Raw genomic sequence first — 15,068 nt, forward strand, 5'->3', positions numbered from 1 at the left:
TATATCTACACATTAAAATAATATACAACACATTAAAAAAGAGATTTAGAAAAGAGAAAGTGAATAAATATTTTTTGTGTTTACAATCTTGCTACAGTAGTTTCTAAAATTTAAAAGAGTACTGTAGCAAGATTGTAAAAAAATTTAAGAATCCGCCCAGATTAAACATGCATTTTAGTGTTCAGATTGTAAAATACAATTTTTGGGGGTTTATATTACACACCTGGGTACTGATGCTCTATCTAGTCTTGCAATTTATCCAGTCCCCAGATTCTTACTCCTTTGCTTTATTGTTTCTTGCTTTATTATTATTATTATTATTATTATTATTATTATTATCATCATCATCATCAATAGAGGTGGACAAAGTATACCTCATTTTTCTTTTTTAGTAAAAAAGGAGGGGTTTCTAGTGTCGAGTGTAGACTCATTGTCATCAACCTCACAACACGTGATGGTAAGAGCAACACCACAAGAACCATTGGAGCCTTGACGGAGTTATCGTAGAGAGCACAATACGTTTGTTAAAGTTCACTGCTTGAACTGTCTTGAGATTTGGGTTAATTGTCAGATGTTATCAAAATTTTTTTAAAATATTCAATTTACTCTATAAGCATAAACAAATATCATTTAATACAATTTGAAAATTCTATTACTCTTCCTTCTCCATGTTAAACTTTTATTTACTCTTTCGTGCATATAATTGAAATAACCTAATTTGTTTCCTTCTCCATTTCTAACAATTATTTATCTACATTGGCTATTGCAATTCTTTTGCGTATATGATTGCCACAATGTGAAATATATGCAGTTAAAACAAGATATTGATAAGAAGCAAGGACTTAGAGGAACATGATTTTTTTTTTTTTTTTTTTTAACGGTGTAAATTGTCCTATGAGCATTGGGAGCAAATTGAATATTTTTTAAAAAAATTCTTAATAGCTTAGATAACCCCAATATCAGAGGCAGATTGGATTAATTTTCATTTTAATTTTTTTACTAAATAAAAAATTATCATTTAGCCTTAAAATTTTTTAATTATATTCTAATATACTTTTTCTAAAACTCGCCTGTTAAATAATTGATTGTAGTCTGTTCTTTATTTTTCTGTGTGTTTCACAATTTCAAATCCCCTGTAACTATTCTCAGTCAAGTCAACACTCGACAACTTTTCCTGGGCCACCCACCCTCAAGGAAATTTATTCCTTCTGTTCTTTATTTTTCTGTATGTTTCACAATTTCAAATCCCCTCTAACTATTCTCAGTCAAGTCAACACTCAACAACTTTTCCTGGGCCACCCACCCTCAAGGAAATTTATTCCTTTTCCCATTACTTTTTTCAGAGCTTTTGCGTGTCACGAGTTATTGATTACGGTTCATCAGAAAAATCGGTAAAGCCAACAGTTTCTTGGCTGAAACGTGGGCCTTGCGTGATGGCTTACTCCTTTGGAAGCAGCCAAAGTTGAATGCTGTTATGGTGGAGCTTGATGCCAAAGCTCTTGTTGATACTTTAAAAAATCCCTCATATGCTAATACTATAGTTTTCTCGCTTTTTGATGACTGTAGACATCTAGCTTTTCAGATTCCCCACCTCAATTTCAAGCATATCTATCGTGAAGCTAATAGATGTACGGATAGATTAGCTTACTTAGGTAGTTGTCAATGTTTAGATTTTAATTCCTTCTTTTGTCCGCTTGTGGACTTGGTGCCTCTTGTTTTGGCTGATTGCCAGAGGATGGTTATAAACAGGCTTTGTCCTAAGCTTTTGTTTTCTTCTTAGTCTTTTAATGAAATTCCTTTTTACCCAAAAAAAAAAAAATATAAGTTATTGATTACCCCTACTTTTTCTCCTTTCCTTTTATTGCATTTTCTTTTTCTTTTTCTTTTTTAAATCGATGGTGGAGGACATGGTACTTTAGTGGTAACCAGCTTTCAGCTATGAGTAACGAAGCTCTGCTTAATCTCTATTTAGTAGAGGAGTTTGAATAATATTATTTGTATTTTTTAAAATATGGATGGTTAAAAAAGTGTGAAATTACGTATAATATTGTTTAAAAACTGAAAACATGTATTTAAAATACTTTACCAAACAAGACCTAAATTTCTTTAAACAAAAAGCCGTTCAAACTTGCTGGCTACTAATACAAGAATGTCAATTCATTGATAAGAGTATTCACATCAATGATTCTAAAAATTTTAGCATATATCTTAAAAAGTTACTTTATTTATTATACCATCTCACTCTAAAATACATTTAACATCAAAACTTTTTTTTTTAACCATTTCATTTAAAATAATATAAACTACTCATTAAATAATAAAAAACAACCACACAAACTACCTCCTCCGCTACAGGCATTAAAATAATAATAATTTTTTAAAATTGGAGCTATCAAGAGCTTTTAAAGATGAAAACTTATTGAAACTTAGGGTCCGTTTGAATACAACTGAAAATTGAAAATTAAAATTGAAAATTAAAAAATACTGTAGCAAAATAATTTTTAAATGTGTGAATAGTACCGTGGGATCCATTTTTAATAAAAAAGTTGCTGAAAAGTGAAATTTATGGATCTGTGAATAGGAAAATTTGTGCTGAAGAGTGAAAAAAGTCAAAATTTGCTGCTACTATTCATTGAACAATAGTCGTAACATTAAATTTGTGGCTACTGTTCATTTCAGCGGGGAGGTTTTCAGCATTTTCTTGTTGCCACTGTAGCTGGGTCTCACGCCCTTCAACACAAACACAAAAATTTTCAGTAAACACCCAATCCAAACATAACCTCAATTGTTATTTTTTTTTTAGGAATGACATGTTTGTTGTAACTTGCTTTTGGTGCTTTAGAGGCTAAAATAGGATTATAGCATTTATACACTCTTTGGTACAAATGCTCTAATGATTCTTCCTACTTACTCAGTTAAGTCAACAACTTTTCCTGGGCCACCCACCCTCAAGGAAATTTATTCCTTTTCCTATTACTTTTTTCACAGTTTTTACGTGGCACCAGTTATTGATTACCACTCCCCCACTTTTCCAGTTTTCCTCCTTTCCTTTATTGCTTTTTCTTTTTTCTTTTTTTTCCTTTTTCAAATCAATGATGGTGGACAGGGTAGTTTTGTGGTAACCGACTATCAGCTAGGACTACAAAGCTCGGCAGGCCAAAATGGCCAAATGGCCATAAAATTCTAACTATGTAGTTAGTAGTTCTGATTTTCAAACTATATTTTTTACTAGTATTTTGAGTCTAAGAGACTCAATTTACAGTCTATAAATCGAATTTTTAGGACTTCATGAGTTGTTCATGTTTGATGTGGCATTTTTTTCCATGTGGCATCTACATGGAAATCAAGTTTCTAAGACTCGATTTACATTTAAAAAGAAAACAAAAAAAAAAACCACAAGGACAACAGGAAAAGAAAGCCACAACAACAGAAAATGTGTTCATTAGTGAAGAAAAAAAAAAAAAAAAACCCAGAAATAGAAACAAGGGTCGCGCGCGGCTTGGGTCGCACGGAGACCTGGGTCGCACGGCGGCCTGGATCTAGCGCGGCCTAGGTCGGCTTGAGCTCCATCTCCATTTCTTCTTCTTCTTCTTCTCTTTCTTTCTTTTTTTCTTTCTTTCCGCATTTTTTGCTGTTTCTACATTTTGGGTCATTAATAATATTATTTTTGGGTTAGAAATTGATTCTTAAAAACTCGATTTTCATGTAGATGCCACCTGGAAAAAGTGCCACATCAGACGTGAACAACCCATGAAAATCGAGTCCCAAAAACTCGATTTATGGATCCTAAATCGAGTCTCTTAAACTCGAGATGCTAGTAAAAAATATAGTTTGAGAACCAGAACTACTAACTACATAGTTAGGATTTTATGGCCATTTGGCCATTTTAGCCAGCTCCGCATGTTTGAAACATGGGTTTAAACATATATTTTTGGTTTTTAAATAATATTAGTCACAGATTTACGTAATGTGTGAAAATAAATAATTATTTTATAATTGTGGTACAATGTATAAATTATTCTTTAAATTTTTTGGAAGATTATTTGTTGTTTCTATAAATTACACAATTTCTAAAATTATTTTCCATCTCCATTTCTACAAATATATCATTTTAATGTTTTTGGTGTAATTGATTGATATTATTCCTTTTAGAGGTAGTCCATATTTTTCTAAATTATGTTATGGTACATTATTTTTTTTTTCATTTTTTTACAACTAAACCCTTTAATTTTCAAATACATTACTCAAATTTCTTATTCTTTTAAAGGAGATTATTATGATAATCAAAACTTATCATAAAATCACACTTGATATTACTTAAATAGTTAACAGGCATAATCAAATACATAGCAAGATTGTATTTTGATAAAAACTCAAATTCTCACTTTCAAAATAGTTAAATATTATGTCAAATAAAAATGAAACAAAAGCAGAGAGAGAGAGAGAGAGAGAGAGAGAGAGAGAGAAGAGAGAGAGAGAGAGAGAGAGAGAGAGAGAGAGAGAGAGAGAGAGAGAGGCTTGTGATGGAAAAACTAAAAAAAAAAACACCTCCAAATCGTATTAACCCAATTGTTAGTAAAAAAAATACATTAATTCATCAACTTAAAGTAAAGTTGCAAGAAAGACTAAATGTGAGAGAGAGAGAGAGAGAGAGAGAGAGAGAGAATTAAAAATTTCATTTCTTAACAATCAAAATATTTTCTCTCTCTTCTTTTTAAATCTTTTTTATATTATTAATTCCTCAACTTATTGTTACACTTTCTCTAACTTTAATTTCTCCCTACATTTTACATTTTCATCTCCCCACTACTAATCTCTACCTTAATATTACCATTCCTCTATCCATTTATCTTCCTTCATTTTGGCTCTTCTTATTCACATCCTCTTACTATAAATTTGTCATTCTCTATTTTATTCTATGCATAGTTCCCCCCCCCCCCCCCCCCCCCGGCCCCCCCAAAAAAAAGAAGAAGTTATTTTACTCTCTCTCTCTAAATTTACCACTTTTGAATTTACATGTTAGTTTGCTTTCTTGACATTAGAGCATCAGCCAACACATTTTGCTCTTGTAACTTTTACACATTGGCTATTAGATATCTTTCTTGGTATTTACACAGTTAGCTTGGCATTTACACTCCTAAATCTAAGTGGTTCCCATTAAGTTTAAGTTTATAAAATTATTTATTGTCAAATAGAAATAAATAATAAAAATTAAATAAATCATTAAAATTTTAAATTTCAATGGATGTACATTCATTTAAAGCTTTGCTTATTGGAAAGTTAGAGAATCACACATGGCATATCATAATAGCAGAAATATTTCATATAAGAACCATCTTAAATTAAGATGCTAAACATAGACTTAATGAGAAAAACTTCCAACATATGCAAGCACTTTGGTCCATCGTACACCACCTTGAGGAAAAGTAAACCTCAAAAAAGGCACCCTTGTATTCAAATTTAGTACATTTACTATACTACCACCGTGTTTTCCAGCAAAAAAACATGGTGTATGTGCCTCCATTTACACTTTCAATGCCCATACAATTCTAATCTAAACATAATAAACTAATGAAGTTCCACTAACACTATCAAATTTGAGCAAAATATACAAAATAATTGAAATTAATGGCCCATTAATGTAAGTGAGAAAATAGAAAGATAAAAACCAAAAGATGATGAGCAAAATCCAAAATGTGAGTATAGTTACACCAAATTATCCAAATCATGCTATGTAATAAAATAACATTATATTCTTATATACTATTTTTATAATGCAATTGTGGATAACATTTAACAATATAAAATAAAATAAAAAGATAACAACTTAAAAACACAAAACTAAATTGCATCAACCTAAAGTAGAATTCTAAAGAACACAAAAATTGATCAGCATAAGTAGTAGAGATAAAAAAAAAAAAAAAAAAAAAAAAAAAAAAAAAAAAAAAAGAGAGAGAGAGTAATAACCTTTTTTGTATGAGAAAAAATGTATAGAATGAGGGAGAATAAGAAATTTATAGTAGGAGGACGGGGATAAGAAGAGTTAAAATAAAAGGAAGATGAAGGGATAAAGGAAGAGTGACATTAATGTTAAGAGTAGTGGAGAAAAGAAATGGTAAAATGGAGAGGAAAAGGTTGGTGAAAATGTAACAATAAGGTACAAAATTAATAAAAAGAAGAAGAGTCAAGAAATAAGAGAAAAATTAATGGTTGGAAATAAGTGGGTGATGTGGTAGCTAATGTGGCTTAATCAGAGCGTAGCAATAATAAATGTTACGCTTCAGCTTTTAGATATATATAGAATATAGATTACACGTATTTTTACACACTTTTTCACCCACACATATTTCCAAAAAATACAAACAATGTTACTAGAACAACATTACCAAACGGCTTCTTAATTTTTTGAACTAAAATTGTAACTTGAAATAGTTGAAAATTACTGCAGGTTGTTGGCTTCCCGCATTCCTTAGATTCGTATTAAGCATTGCTTCCATCAGGTTAATAGGTGTGCGGATAGCCTTGCTAGAATGAGTTTTAGTTTAGATGGTGATTTTTCTTCTTTTCATAGTTCGCCTGTGGACTTGATTGATGTGTTTGAGGATGATCTCAATGGGGTGTATGTTAACAAGATGTGTCATGAACCTAATGTTCTTATTTAGTTGTTTTTAATGAATCATCTTTCACCAAAAAAAAAAAAAAAAAAAGAAATAGTAGAAAATTGTGACTTTCTATGCAAAAATGGTGAGTGTGTGAATAAGTGTGTAAATAAGACATTTTCAGATGCAGTGGAGTTTACCACGTATGAGATATTTCCATTAACAATGAAGTTTCCTCCCTAGTTTCCTTTTTTTTTTTTTTTGAGAAACTTCCTCCCTAGTTTCCTAGTTCAAAGAGTTGAAGAAGAAAAAAAAACATTTTTATTAGGCTAAAATTTATGGTAAAATATAAAAATTATCATTAAATTTTGCCCAATACTTGATACTATCAAAACTTTTAAAAGTCACATCAAAAAGCCGTTCGAAAATGTCTCTACTTCTGCTTCCTTCTTCATCTGTTGTTGATATTTATTTGTCATTTGCTATTCAAAAAATATTTCATGCATGTAATATTATCAGATAATTGTTAATTGCCTGTTTAATAAAGGAATGGACTCTGTGCTTTCTTTCTCTGTGTGTTTGTTTTCACAACTTCTCAATATCCTCTGCTTCAAGTCAAATCAACAACTATTTTGCTTAGTCTTAACTCTTGAATGCCTATTTTGCTTTGTTTTTTGTTTGGCGTGGCAGAAGGGTCGAACTTGGTGGCTACTGCTAGATGAAAGTTAATTCACTGATAATGATTCCCTCCCTTTCTTAATTCTTTCCTTTATCCTTTTTACTTTCTTTAAAATTATAAATAAATAAATAACTAAAAGGGACTGGCTAATTTTTATGGTGACCAGCGATAGAGCTTATAATTGAAATTTCATTGAGATGTGAATACGTGACAATTATTTGACTGGTGTCCAAATCCCAAAAAATCCAGTATTAAATCTAAAGCCGATTCCTTAGAAGTTTCATTCTTAGTCTCCTTGTTTGAACTTGGGAAAAATGGTTTTTTTTTTTTTTTTTTTTGTTCTTCTTCTAGAAAGATGTAACCTATATGGTTTATTTTATTTTTACCTTCCTTATTGAGAAAATTATTAGGTACCTATGACATAGTGCTCAATTTTCTCCCATTCATAAGGGATCTCACCATAATTCTAACAAGCATGATTTTTTTTTTTCCCAAATAGAGGTAGAAATTTTATTGAATAGAATAATGAAAAATTACATCGAATCACTGTATGGTGCTTCCCCTTGCCATGGTTAAGGACTTAGTGCAGTAGGCTTGCTTAGCCAAACTCAGTGCTCCTCTAATGTTTCAAGTTGAGTATAAGATATTATTCATTCTTATGGGAGGACACATAAGAGTGAACAATTCCTTCGGTTGAATATATTGTCATTACTTATGACTTGCATTTTTGTATGCATTTGATTTTATAGATATACACACACACACAATTATGGATACATATATGTAACAAAAAGTTGTAGTAATTCTATCTTCACTCTTACAAAAAGAGGTTTAAATCTTAAAACTGTAAAATCTTCCACAACCAAATCATTGGGAAGAGTTCCCGTTTTTCTTCTTTCAAGTTGTGAGAAATGGAATGGTGATATTTTTGTGTTTTTCCTTTCATACTTTGGATAAAAATTAGTAGTAGCCGAACTAGACTCCTTGGGGACATCTTACAAATAAAAAATCTTGTGCATCCAACTCAATAAACTCTGAAGTCTGGACTAAATATCTCCATCAAATATCCTCTCTCTTGCTTTTGATGCCTGAAACATCAACATAAATACGACTAAGCATTGAAAATGGTTTAGTCTAATATTCTGTCCATCCAACTCAATTGGACACCAATTATTTCAGTCACAAATTGTTATAAGGTTCTCAATTTTCATACTATATGATCAATTTGAACATGAACTACTTTAGTTGTAGAAAGGCGTAATAATAAAAACAAATATATAGAAAGGAATAAATTTTTTTTTTTTTTTTTTTTGTATGAATAACCTGTTTTTCCCAATTTGTGAAATTTGTTTTAAGAGCTAGTAGAAATGCTTGTACAGTAGACCCTGTCACCATTCCGATCCAAAGACCCTTTCCTTTCAAGTGTACAACAATAAGGCCAAAACAACACCTACTGGAACCCAACCAGATAATATGCCCCAAGATTTACTTAGGCTCCTATATCCTACCAGCCACTTCCTCTAGCAACCCCTGATGCATATATAGCACAAACAAACTTTGTGATTTAATGGCAAGCAATATAACAAGAAAGAATCAGTACTACATTGGCATCTTATGCTGATCTATTTTGATGAAATATACACTATGATTACGATGGTTATGACTATGGCATAACTACTAACTAGACATTTCCTGTTAAGGACGTAATGCTATTTTTTAATCCAGAAAGAAATTTACTTCCAAGAGTAAACTCGTTTAAATATTTCCACACCATTAGTTAACTTTTTAATTGCAAAGAAAATATTCTAAATGAATAATGAACTAATGTGTATTTGATAGTATAGCTACAGTATTCACTTGAATTGATAAGAATTAAGAAGTTATAACTTTCAAAAATTTAGCTCCAAATCAAAGCCCATTACATGAGAGAAATGTGAGAAAGTTACCTGAAAGTACTGCTTGTAAGCCATCCATGATTATTGAGAGACAAAGCAAAGAACCCATATCTGCAATACGATCTACAATTTCCTTCTTACTGCTAAAGGCATAGCCCAAAACACGATGGCAGAGGGAGAGAATCATAGCTACAATAACCATCTCTGCCACTACAAGAACCATTATGGCCTTAAACAGTCATTTTAGCTACTTGTGCATTCCCAGCTCCCAACTCATTTGAAACCCGAGTGCTACAAAGTGTTTTATGCATTCTTTTTCAAAACAATTGTATAACATGCTTAGACAAGTTTAGGCGTAAGGAAACAAATTTAAGAGCAAACCTTGCTGTTGCCGCAAATCCATATGGTATGTAGTACTGCAAATTAGTAATTGTAAGGCAGCATGCAGTGAATAGAAGCATTTTATTGTAAATCTCGTACAGTAAATATGGAAAAGATACATACCATAGCGAAAGCACTGAAGTCTCCAATTCTGGATTTGGTGAAAGCCCAGAAAGCAAAATAAGTCCCTCAAACGACCACCATTCAAGACTATTATGATTGACAAGCAACAAAATGCTAAGAGACTTGATACATGTAGCCAAAAAATGAAGACTAAAAATTTCTTGAAAGAAAGAACAAAACAGAAAATTACCAAACCATTCCAGCTGAAGGAACAGCAAAACGAAAGAACTCCCTCATGCTGAAGAAGACATCCTTTGAGAATATGGCACGAGTTTTCTCACAAGCAGAAGAGTACTTCATGTATACCCCAAGCATGAGCACATCCAACAAATATGATGAAGCAGAGGCTAATGTAGCCGCACTACTTCCTAACTTTAATTTAAAAACTAGAGTCCAACAAAAAGGTATATGGAAACATAGAGCTGCAAATGAACTAAAGAGCAATGGAAGGATCAGGCTCTGAGTCTGGTAATAGCGAACTAGTGGTTGAAGTATAGCGTATGCAAACAGGTTAGGGATGAGGCATACGCAGTATTTGTGAGCTATATGTGAGATTGTTGGATCTTGGCCTATGAGTATTAGTAATTTGTCTGTGAACATCCATAGGATAGATATTGGGATACAAGCCAGAATAAGAGAGATGATGGCGGCGTAAGTATAAATTCCTAGTTTTTTCTATTGCTCTGCCCCATAGGCTTGTCCGCATAAAGTCTCTAATGCACCTGCCAACCCACACTGCTTAGCAGTCAAAAATTCACTTATGGTGATGATTGAATTAAATTCCTTAATCAGACATATCAGATTCTCAAACTAGCAGACAAAAACAACAACAATAAATATGGTTTGGATATACATTTGACAAAGAATTATGCTTTTGATTTACTAATTTATATAAGTAAATAAACAGATATTAGGCTGTTAGTTTTACGCAAGTCAATCAAGTTGATTTAGGATTGTGAAGAATCTTGAGCTCTACCAACACACCCCAAAAAAAAAAAAAAAAAACTAGTGCATTAGGATACTCTTTGCTGATTGCTTATTTGTTGAAAGTAATACAAGAATAAAAATTGGGGATTATTTTATTATATTTTTTTGGTGTGTGCACAACCTCTCAAAATAATCCCAAAAAACTGGATTTTTTTGGGCTTGTCAAACGACTTCAAGCACAAAGGTGGTCGAGTTTAAACCAGGCCAAAGTTATTCAGATAGCCAAATTATCAATTAAGCTGAAATTTTTTTGCAGCTTTACTATTGATATATATTTCATTAGTGATTGGTAAATCTATAGGTGTCAGGTGTGTCTTCTATTCTACGCTGATTAAAAAGCAGGGTTTTCAGTTTTTTCAGCTATAATGCATGCATGAAATTTATCTAGAGGAGGACAAAGGAGACAAAAGGACTTTACAATGAGACTGTAGCCAGTTACTATGGTGAAAGAAAAGACGACAGAGACCCCGGAAAGAGAGAGTTCATCAAGGTGTCCCACCATCATCAGGTAACGAACGGCAGGCTATACTGCAAGACTGAGACAGCTACCATTGGTACTGATAAAAAGCTCACCATCTTTAGCTCTTTCACAAACACCTCCCACTTCCCTTCCATTTCCTACCTTAATTCCTTCCGAAACAAACAGTGCCTATTCAGATTTTCTAGTCTGATTCAAACAATTTCAACCACTACTATTGCTATTAGCTCTTAACTCCTTTTGACCTGTTGTGTTCAACATGATACGGCTTAGATTTTATATGCCCAAATTTTAGGCTATCTCGTAGTTTGGTCCAACTGTGACCATTAATTTGGCCTCAGCAGCATATTCCCACTCACATTCTCCATAAGTTCCTATCATCTTATGCATGCAACTGTCATGTTTGCACCTGAAACGCATCCCCCCCAGATGTCATGATATACAGAACAAATATGGGATGTTCCGCAACATTTGGCAACTACAGGAAGTCAAGAAAATAACCATACTTGCCCCTCCCGAAATAAATTATAAAAAAAAAAAAAAAGAATATTAAATTTAGTTTTGGAGAAATAGAAACATATTGAATTCAAATCAACCGGCTGGAATATCAGCCAATACAATGTTTTCAATGTCTGGTGAAATAGACTCCATCCAAACTAATAAATAAAAAGAAACTAAAGCTCTCATTGCCAAAGCATGAGTTACAACATAACCTTGTCTATAAGTATGAGAGAACGAAAAACTCTGAAGCTAATTTGTTGAAGACAGAATGTCTTTGATGAGATGACCAAAAGCCGTGTGATATATATTACCTTTACGGATAGCATTGATGACAATTTCTGAGTCGCCTTCTAGTGTGGCCTCGGTGAAACCAAGCTCTTTTGTAAACTGAATTGCATGCCTAGGTGCCAAGGCTTCAAAGGTAATCATTGATGAGGGTTTAGGGATTTTTTTCAGAGAAAAGCCATTATCTCGCCAAGGGAGTTTCAGATTACAACCCCAATCCCAGCTTCACCCGAATCTTCAAAGAAAGCCCCCATCAAAATTAGCATTTACCAAACCAGCTGTAGGCGGTCTCCAGGCAGGTTTAGCAAGCCAAGCTAATTTGGCTGGTGTCCCATTAAAACGTTTGAAGTCTGAGAGATAATTACCTGCATTTTCAGCCACAAAATTCAGAGGAATAGTTGGTTCATTGAAACGGCATTTGTTTTTTTGGTTCCAAAGTGACCAAGCAGTAGTGGCAGGGATTCTAAGGGGACTGCTGTTTAGGCTTAGAATTGATTAAGGGAAATTTGAGTTGCTTAGAACAGGGAACAAGGTGTGACAAAACCTTCTTAAGAGAAATCCATCTCTTGAAAATAGTACTAGGCCAATCTATGTAATTGCATTCAAAACTAATCACAAAGTAACTACAATCTGGTACAAATTTGACATCGGCAGCCTTCTAGATACTTGACAAGTGTCTAAATCCTATTGGCTAATGCTTAAGCAATCATCCAACTAACTAACTAACTAGCATTCTAGGACGATGCAGTTGCATTGCGTAATGATTTTGCTGTTGTTGGCAGCACACCAAAGGTTGCTGCTTCTGTACAGCGAAGTCCCACACAACCAACCTTCCTCTTCATAAGAGTTCTACCCGGAAATGCCTATTAACTTAAAATTGCCTTTCACGTATAAGTCATTATACTTTTCTTTTTTCTTTTTTTCTTTTTTGAGAAAAAGAAAATTGTGAATGGTTTACCAATTAATTAATTGAGAATAAAATGTAATAATGTACCAATAATTATTTTTGAAAACACACACAAACATAGAAATACGATAAAATTCACTTTAAAGCAATGGTAAGCTTTAAAAGATAGGGTCAAATTGTTCTACACACAACACACTTTCTTAGGCAATGTAGGATAAAGCTTCTTTTTTTTTTAAAAAAAAAAACAAATATACATAGAAGGGAGATAGGATGAAGTTCTAACACAAAAGCACACCACAAACATCACTAAAAAATTATGTTAACTTTTAAAGGCTTATATAATTACTGTTTTTTTTTTTTTTATAATCTCATTTTTTTTTTTTAGAATCTCATTTCATGTATTGTGAGCCCATATATGTGTGTGTTTCTCAAATTAAAAAAAAATGTATTGTGAGCCTATATATTATTAGAGATTTTAATAATAATAATAATAATAATAATAATAATAACATTTGACTTTTGATTAAACGGACGTCATAAATTGAAACTCTCTAAAAAAAAAATCATAATATTTTGCCTTAAAAAGCTAGTAAGAATAATTTTACATGTCATTATTCTATTACATATTTTTCAAATGATTATAAATTTTATTCTATATTTAAATCTTACATTAAAATCGTACCAAATCATATTTTCTTTTTCTTTTCTTTTTTTGATAGAAAATATTATTTTCTTTATATAGTATAATATATAGTTTCATACTTCCATATATGAACAAAATCATAATAAATGTTTATTAATAATTACCATAATTATTAAATTTTTTGCTTTGATAAAAAAATATTTTGTGAAAATTTCTCATTAATTACACAAGTTCCATGAGAGTATGAGACCACCCCTGCCGGGCCTGCGTAGGACTCACACACACGAGATCCGAACATGTTACATGAGAGAACTCTAGTAAAACTGACTTACAAGATACTTTTCTTTTCTTTTCTTTTTTGTGCACAAAGCCCATCTTCAACAAAGCTCACTCACCTCACCATTACCTTGATCCCACCAACAACCCAAAGGAGATACTATCTCTACTAAACCCAAAAGCCCATATCTCAACTGACCCAAAAGAAACTATAGTGACTTTCTTCCAACATATGTGCTTTCGTTGCAAAGCAACATATAGATGGTCAGTAAAATTATTACGGGTATCCTCACCCCTGAAACTAAGAAATACATCGTATTTCCATTGACGTGTTGAAGAAGAAGATGGTGACGACAAAGACTCTCTTTTACACTTCATTGTAGCTGTTGGAAATTTAGATGAAAAAAAGTACAACCAATTAAAAATAAATAAAATTAAATAATTAAATAAGGGAAGAAGAAAACGATGTGAAGTGGGATTTTAGTTTCAGACAGGGAGTGAAACGGTAATAATAAATAGAGATGATTGTGTTTGTGTGTTAAAACTTAAAAGTGAGAACTTACCCATTTGTGAGAAGGAATTACAGCAGCGATGGTCTCCAAAACCTCCTGAAAACACTCCGGTTTCAGACAATCCAACGACTCCTGTTTTTCTTTTTCTTTTTTTCTTTTGTATCTGTTTTTCCAAAGAAGGGACGACTGAAAATTATTTAACTATAGGAAATGAGACAAAGATAATTTAATAGATTTTCTTTTTTTAAAAAAAGACTACGGAATTTAAGCACTCTTATAAAAACTCTAATCTTAGAAAGCAAACTTTTGTTTGAAGCTTTATTCATTCATTTCGTTGGTAATGAGAAAACCAACTCGAGGTTCAAACCTTGAAACAAACAAAAGTTGAAACTCTTGCTTCACGGCAATTAGGAAGAAGAAAACAAGTTGATATGGATTTTTCATTTCAAGAAAAAAAAAAATTGAAAGGGAAGAAATAAAAGGGATGAATAAGTGTGAAAAATGACACTTACATATTTGGAAATTGAAATTAGAGAAGACCAACTGTGATTGTAATGCTCGAAACCCACTTGAAACAAAGCCGGATCCAATTGATATTTATAGGCTGTTTAATAAAGGATTGTACTCTGTTCTTTCTTTCTCCGTGTGTTTGTGTTCACAATTTCACATCCCCTGTTTTCAGTCAAATGCCTTTTCCCAGTCTCAGTTGCCTTTTCCCATTACTTCTTCTTTTTTAGAAACAGAGTAGTTTCACGGTAGCCAGCTATGAATATGAAGCTGTTTAAATTTCCTTTTTTTTTCA

The 15,068-nt window shown here is 32.3% G+C and overlaps 1 long non-coding RNA gene and 1 pseudogene across 1 annotated transcript; both read right to left on the minus strand.

Moving 5' to 3' along the window:
• Positions 1–8,165: 8,165 nt before the first annotated feature.
• LOC115973275 lies at positions 8,166–12,072 on the minus strand (annotated as a pseudogene).
• Positions 12,073–13,881: 1,809 nt separating this feature from the next.
• Positions 13,882–15,068, minus strand: LOC115977004. The gene is made up of 3 exons (XR_004088479.1): positions 14,779–15,068; positions 14,318–14,429; positions 13,882–14,137 (listed from the first exon to the last, which is right to left on the minus strand). It is a non-coding gene; the product is annotated as an uncharacterized LOC115977004 (long non-coding RNA).

Source organism: Quercus lobata, chromosome 2, assembly GCF_001633185.2.
Source record: "Quercus lobata isolate SW786 chromosome 2, ValleyOak3.0 Primary Assembly, whole genome shotgun sequence".
Classification (NCBI taxonomy): Eukaryota; Viridiplantae; Streptophyta; class Magnoliopsida; order Fagales; family Fagaceae; genus Quercus; species Quercus lobata.